General features: G+C 50.3%; 1 protein-coding gene across 1 annotated transcript in view; it reads left to right on the forward strand.

Annotated features, from left to right (window-relative positions):
• Positions 1-701: 701 nt before the first annotated feature.
• The window catches only part of Txnrd1 (thioredoxin reductase 1), an 83636-nt gene continuing 76904 nt past the window's right edge, over positions 702-7433 (forward strand). The window contains exon 1 of the mRNA XM_026784536.1: positions 702-752. The gene's annotated coding sequence lies outside the window, so the exon portion shown is untranslated. The remainder of the gene's footprint in view (positions 753-7433) is intronic.

The following is a 7433-nucleotide window of genomic DNA, read 5'->3' on the forward strand; positions in this document are numbered from 1 at the left end:
CCTTACTCTGTCTTAATAAACACACACACACACACACACACACACACACACACACACACACTGTATTTAAACAAAACAGAGTGGTAGGATGGCCAATGTACCTACTACTCATTGCCAGATAAGGTTTTGATGACGGTAAAAGTCAGGTGACTAACCGAGTGAGTGGCTTACAAGGCTGAGAGCCAAAACCAAACCAAACCAAAAACAAAGCAAAACTCAGGCACCAGACATTTAAGCAAGTTCCAGGACAGTCCAGGCTAAAGACAAGACCTTTCCTCGAAAAATAAAAAGGGGAAAACAAACAAAACAGGGCGGGAGACACGGCTCGTTGTGTAATAAAGGCGCTTGCCACCAAGCCTCATGACCTCAGTTTGATCCCCGAAACCCAGATAACGGAGAGAACTTGAATCCTGAATTGCCCTCTGATCTCCTCCACATCATGACACACGTGCGCGCCCCACGAGATTCTAAAAAGTCAAAGAAAACAAACAAAAACAGGTCACTGTGATAGCACCCGAAAGCAAGCCACACCTCCGCCAGCGCCCACACCCAATCCGACCCCTCCGCCCACGCGCTAATTCTCCAGCTCGCCCGCCGCTTTCTCGCCCTGGCCGGCAGGGGGCGCGCGTGCTCCGCTCGCCCTCCCCTCCCGCTAGCCCAGACCCCTCCCGGCGAGCCGGGGACTGCGGGCACCGAGCGACGAGGAGGAGGAGGGACGGTCGCCAAAGGAGGCGCGGCCGAGGGTGTGTCAGGTACGGCCCGGCCTTGCAGCCCTCCGCGCTGCGGGGACAGACGCCCACCCGGGAGCGGCCCTCCGTGGGCTCCCAAGGGGTCGGTGGCGGGGTGGTGGGGCGCAGAGGCCACCAACGGGCCGCTCCGCCCGGCTCCGGTGAACCAGCCGCGGGTTCGCGAGGGCGTTGGTGGCCCGACCCCCGCCCCTCAGGCCGCCGCGACCTCTGGGGGAGGGAGTGTGAGCGGGGAAAGGCAGTCTCGGCGGCCAGGGCAGCCCCAGGGCAGGACCTGCAGCGGACCGAGAAGAGTCGAGCTCTTGGGATGGGGAAGGGGAGGTCTTCTAGGGAAAGGAGAATTCCTCCGCGAAGGACTGGTAGCTAAAGTGGCCGTCACTTCGGTTTCTTCTCATCTACCGTGAGGGAGCTGGGGATGTCCCTGATCGCCTTCTACAGGGCACCCCAGGACGCCCCCTGACCTCCACATGATCTCATTCCTTAACTAGTTTTCTTTAACATAGTCACTTTATATACACAGTTGGAGACATAAACCAGTTACTGTTTGCGTGGCCAGTTTTATGTTAACTCGACGCAGGCGAGAGTCATCTGGGAAGAGGGAAACCGCTACTGACAACATGCCTCCCACAAGAAGGGTCCAGAGGGCATTTTCTTAGTTAGTGATTGATGTGGTAGGGCCCATAGCATTTGGTTGGTATCATCGCCTCTGGACAAGTAGGTGGTCCTGGGGTGTAGAAAGCCGGCTGAGCGAGTCAAGGGGAGCACGCCAGTAATCTGAAATTCTCTATGGCGTCTGCTGCAGTTCTGTCATGAGTTTTTGCCTTGATTTCCCTTAGTGATGGAGTGTGACCTGAGATCTGTAGGATGGACTAACCCTTTCTTCCCCGCGGTCATGCTATTTTATCAGTACCATAGAAGTCCTAGCTAAGGCGCTGGCTTAACCGCGTTGAGGCGTTTGGTTCAATAGTGATCAGTGAATTTGCGCTGTGGTCTACATCTCTGGGACCCTTTTACCAGCAAGTCTTCAGTCCCCTTGACCCACCCCGCTTCCGGTTTCCTGATCCCTCCAACTCCGCATTCAGTGCCTTCTGTGTTTCTAAGATCCTGACCGCTTTGAGTAGAGAGTAGAATCACAGATTACAGTCTTTTGGTGACTGGCTTATTTCGCGTAACAACAGAATGTCTGCAGGTTTAATCTATATTGTGTGACAAGATTTCCTTCCCTTTTTAGTCTAAATAACAACAGCTCATTCTAGGTTCAAACCACACTGTGTTTGTCCTTTCAATACAGTAAGGTTTTCTTTAGGGCAGTGTTGGGGATCTTATCCAGGGCTTTGCATAGTGATCTACTGCTGAGCTACAGCCTCAACCAGTACATTTACATTTTAACAGAATACCTTTTATTAATTCTTTAGTAATTTTATACATGTATATAATACATCTCGAACATATTCACTGCCAGCCCCCGGTCCCTCCAGGTACCCAGAGCACGTCTCCCATCCACTTCCTCTGGTCTGTCTCTCTGGCTTTGACCTTGTCCAGGTCACCTTCGCTTCTGTGAGTCCTCAAGGGCAGTAACAGTCACCAAGTCACGTCCAGAAGACAGCGTTCCCTGCTCCTTCCATCTGCACCCTGCCTCTTAATACTCTTTCTTACCTCTCTTCAGTGATGCTCCCTGAGCCTTGGCGTGCGAGCGTGCGTGCGTGCGTGCATGCGTGCGTGCGTGCGTGTGTGTGTGTGTGTGTGTGTGTGTATGCGCGTGAGGTGAGAGACTGACTGAGGGCTGGAACTCAGCACTTTAACCAGTTAAGAGTCTGTGTTAACTGCTGACCACTGCAGAGAGAAGCTCCGGCCAAGGTTGAGGGCAGCGCCGGTCTATGGAACTAGTGTGTTCGCTGGCTGATTGTGGCCTACTACACATACAGAAAACTATGTTTGCTTTAATACAGACATAGCACAGCTTGCTAGCAGCACACACTGAATGTACTATGCAGTCAGCAGCCATGTTTGTGAAACAGGGCTGCCCGTCCCCCTGAACTTCCGAACCAAGGGCAACCGCCTCTCCATTAGAAGCAGTACTTCCTCCTCGTCCCTGCTACTCAAATACTCTCTCACGGGGCTACATCTCTGACCTACCACCTTCTCTGATTTCTAACAGTGTAATGTAGTGTAGTGTGTGTGTGTGTGTGTGTGTGTGTGTGTGTATAGCACAAGGTCACAGGATAGCCTCAGGTGACGACACTCAGGCACCTTCTCTCATGGACCTTGCCACTATACTTGGCTATCTCGGTTTTTTTATTGACAGAGTTACAGGTGTACATCACTGTGCCTTTTTCTCAATTTTAATTTTTATTTATGTGTATGTGTGTGCCTGTTTGTCTACATGTGTGCCCTGTGCTTTCAGAAGCCCAAGGAGGCCAGCAGCGGGCGTCCCATCCCCTTTAACTGGGGTTACAGGTGGTTGTGAGCATGATATGGGTGTTGGGAAGTGAACCCACTGCTTCTGCAAGAACCCCAAGTGCTGTGCCTCTGAGCCCCTTCTCTAGCGCCTCTTTTCCATTTGCTCATGCGCTGACCCAGCTGAGCCTCCCCACAGCCCTGCTGTACCGTTTGAAGCTTAACTTTGGGCTTGTTCTAGGTACTGTTCTCAAAATCACACACAGGCACACGTACACACACACACAGGAATCAGATGTGGCTCCCTCTCTGACACTTATAAACAGTTTTGCACGTCCTCGCCCTGGAATGGCACGGATGAGCTGCTTCGCAACTTTACTGAATGAAGCATGTGGTCTTCCCTCCTGTGTGCTAAGTCCCAAGCCTCCGGAGCCCCATGCGAAGCTTCTCACAGTCTCGTTCAAGTTGCTAAGGATGCAGTGTTTCCACCGACGGGATGACTCTGCACCCAAGCCTCTGTTTATCGGCACCGTGAGCTCAGATAAACAAGGCATGACCTCAGCCCTTGAACATACAGTCCACTGCAGAAAATGCAGTGTCATGCGGGCTGTGTGGTCAGGAAGGTGGAGGGGCAGCCGCAGCCTGGGGAGAAGGGCAGAGGAGTACATTTCGGTGCTTCGCAGTCAGAGTTTGTTTCTGCTATAACACGTCTCATTCTTTCTTAATTAGCCTGTAAAAATTCTTCCTGCTGGAGTTTGAAGACGAGGAATGTATCTCAGTAATTCTTGTAACTCCCACAGCCGTTGGCCCAGGGCCTTACAGGTGGGCAAAGGCATCCGTCTGCTCCACTTGCCCGCAGAAGGGCACTTTCAAGCGTGGAGCCTTTGGAATGCTGGCGCAGTTAACGCTGACCAGCTTCCCAGCAAGGCAGGGGCCAACGTTTTTCAAAGACGGCCTCAAGACCACTTGCAAAAGTTAGTTATATGTGAGCTGGGAATGTTACCCACTCTCTTTCCTGAACCTGTTAACTGGGTCTCAGACACTGGGCCAGGAAGCAGGGGGTGTGGTTGCTGAGAAAGTCACTGGGGAGGTAGAGAAGGAAGTGAGAAGCTGGGCGTGGACATCCTCCTGACTGTCACCCCGGGAACCCCGTCTAAAGTTAACATTGCGTAGTCTGCCAGGCAGTTGAGGAAAAGACTGGCTTTTTGCCCATTTTAATGCCATAACTTAAATCTCTGCCCGTTGTTTGACTCTTCTTACTTGAATCTTTGTGTAGAACACTTAAAGCTTCTAAATTATTTAATATGGAAAGTAAAGTTTCGGCTTATTGTGGGTTAAAATTTTGAAAGGAGATGAGAATCTATGTACTTTTTTTCAGGGAATAAGTGAGTGTTCCTTCTAGCCCAGTTTCCAGCCCCGAGCTTCACTCTGCTGGTGAAATTAGTCTGCCATTAATGTAATATGAATGTAAAGTGATAACGGATGTTTACTCAAGAAATAATTTCTCATATCTCTTTTAAAAATTATTTGTTATTTTATGTGTATGGGTGCTTTGTCTGCACATGGACCACGTAAGTGCCTGGTGCCCACGAAAGCCAGAAATGGCATTGGATCCCCTGGAACTAGAGTTTCAGTTGGTTATGAGCTGTCTTGTGTGTGCTGGGAACAGAAGCTAAAGCCTGGCTCTGTGGCTCTGGCTGACCTGGAACCTTTCTACGTAGGTCAGGCTGGCCTCAGACTCACAGAGATCCACCTGCCTCTGCCTCCCGGAGTGCTGGGATTAAAGGCATGCGCCACCACTGCCCGGCTAAAGTGTGTCACTTCTATACCTGTCTGTTTACCAATGGTGAGATGGTTTTCAACTTTCAGGTGTGTTCAGTGTGCCATACCGAATATGCCGCCAGCACTGGTCAATGTGTAAAAGGTATTTTGCCATGGTTGAGTGATGTGGTAAGGTACGTATACCCAGACATCCACTTCAGATAACTGCGTGCGTTAGAGGAGACTCTGAGCTGGGCAGGAAGCAGTGCTCTGACTGAGAAGCGACTTATGAGAGGAATGACGGGCTAGCTCGCTCAGGACGATACTTTATAGCTCCGTCCGTTCACCTGGACATTTCATTGGTCAGTTGATGGAATTCTAGGCTGTTTGCAGTTCCTGGCTATGAAGGATAGAGCGGCAGTGAGCACGGATGAGCAAGTGTCTCTCTAGCAGGATGGGGAGTTGTTTGGGTTCATGCCCAAGAGTGGGATGGCTAAGGCTGGCTCTTGAGGTCGAATTGATTCACAGCTTCCTGAAGAACCGCCATGCAGATTTCCATAGTCGGTGTACCCATCAGCACTTCCACCAGCAACAGATGAGTGTTCCCCTAGCCTAATCCTCACCTGCATGAGCTGTCTTAATGATCTTGGTCATTCTGACTGGTGTAAGATAAAAATCTCAAAGTATTTTTTATTTGCATTTCCCTGATGACTAAGGGGGTTGAACATTTCCCCAAGTGTTTCTCAGCCCTTCGTGTTTCATCTTTTGAGAACTCTCTTTGTCTCTTTTTTAAATTGAGTTGTTTATTTTCTTGATGGTTTTTGTTTGTTTTAGTTCTTTATATATTCTAGATACTTACCTCTATCAGATGTATAATTGGTAAGGATATTTCCCCACCCTGTAGGCTGCTGCTTTGTCCAAATGACAGTGTCCTTTGTCATACAGAAGCATTTCAGGCCCCATTGTTGGTCTCAGGGACTGCGCTGTCGGCGTCTGTTCAGGAAGTTGTCTCCTGTGCCCATGAGCACAAGGCTATCCACCCTTTTTTTTCTGTCAGATTCGGGGTTATCTGTCTTCTGTTGAGTCCTTGATTCATCTGGACTTGAGTGTTGTGCAGGATGATGGATACGGATCCCTTTTCATGGGTCTACATGCAGCCATTGTCCGACCAGCCGTGCTTGTTGAGGTTGCTGTCTTGTCTGGTGTCGGAGTCAGTACAGTATCACAGGGATCTGCCTAGAAGTAGCTGTAGCGCTCCTAAGCATGGCTTTGTTTTAGTATTGCAAAGGTCATCTTGCTTTCTGGGGCCAGGACTAGATTCCATTCTGTTTTGTATAGAGATAGCAAGAAAGAGCAAAATAAGAAAAGACATAAGCAATTAGATTCCACCCCCAAGTATCCTTTATCAGAAACATAACGCTAGAAGTCTCGGTAGGGAAAGCTTGGCTCCCGGATGCCCTCAGGATATGACCAAGTGATCTGGGACTTTCCTGTTAAGGCCCTAAGAGGCCTGGGACTCTGTATGGAGACCCAACAGGTCTGTCCCAGGTGCTGGGGTTTCCAGCGTGCACCACCACCCTGGCCCAACAGTGTCTATTAAAGCGTCCATGGGAAAGGGCACAGCTTCCCTGGTCCCAGGCGTGGACAGAGCAGCAGCAGGAGGCTGAGGTCAAGTCAGAGGGAATTGCACAGTAGCATCTCTTCTGCACAAGCGCCGGTTAGTAATCCTCGCTAGATTAGATACAAGCTGTGTGTAGTTCCCAGTGAACTTTGTGACTGGAGACAGCTCGAGGCTTGGGGTGTGGGGTTAAAGGAGAGCAGCTCTGCACTGCTGCTTTTCCACAGGACCCGGGTTCAGCTCCCAACACCCGCATCTCAGCTCACAACCGTCGGTAACTCCAGTTTCAGGCGATCAGTGTCTTCTTCTGGTCTCCTGGGGCACCATCCACACACACGTGGCATATAAACATACACGAAGGCATCCATGCACGGGAAATAAAAATTAACAACAACAAAACACCTGAGATCTGTGTGTGTGGATAAAGTATTTGCTTTTGTAACTCAGTTACACGGTCCTTGAGGTTTATCTTGGCGGATGAAGCCCTGCCAGAGTGTCTGAAGGCTGGCCAGGCCTGTGCGTGTAACTGAGTCTCTCCTGTACTTCCCCATTCCAGATTGCCGGCCTCTCTCACTCTTGGTTCTCGTCACTCTTGTTTAAGTGTTTGGTTCTGCTTACGATACTCCTTTTCCTGGACAAACTCAGCCCACCTGTAGTCTAGTTCAAACGGCAGTTCTGTGATGGCCCAGAGAATAGGAGTCATGCCCTTTCTGGGCGGCGCTGTCGGGCACTGTCCTGGGAAGCACGCTGGGCGGCAAGGCTGTTTAGTAAGAGGCGAATTTCCCCTTTGGGTGCACAGCAGATGCTGAGGAAATGTTTGAGCAGTCAGGTTCTAATATCTGTCTGGGTTCTGTCCCCCGTGATCGTCCTGGAACCTCTGTTTTCCCTCTTAGAGAGCTCTTTTTTTTTTT

This window comes from Microtus ochrogaster, chromosome 24, assembly GCF_000317375.1.
Source record: "Microtus ochrogaster isolate Prairie Vole_2 chromosome 24, MicOch1.0, whole genome shotgun sequence".
NCBI lineage: Eukaryota > Metazoa > Chordata > Mammalia > Rodentia > Cricetidae > Microtus > Microtus ochrogaster.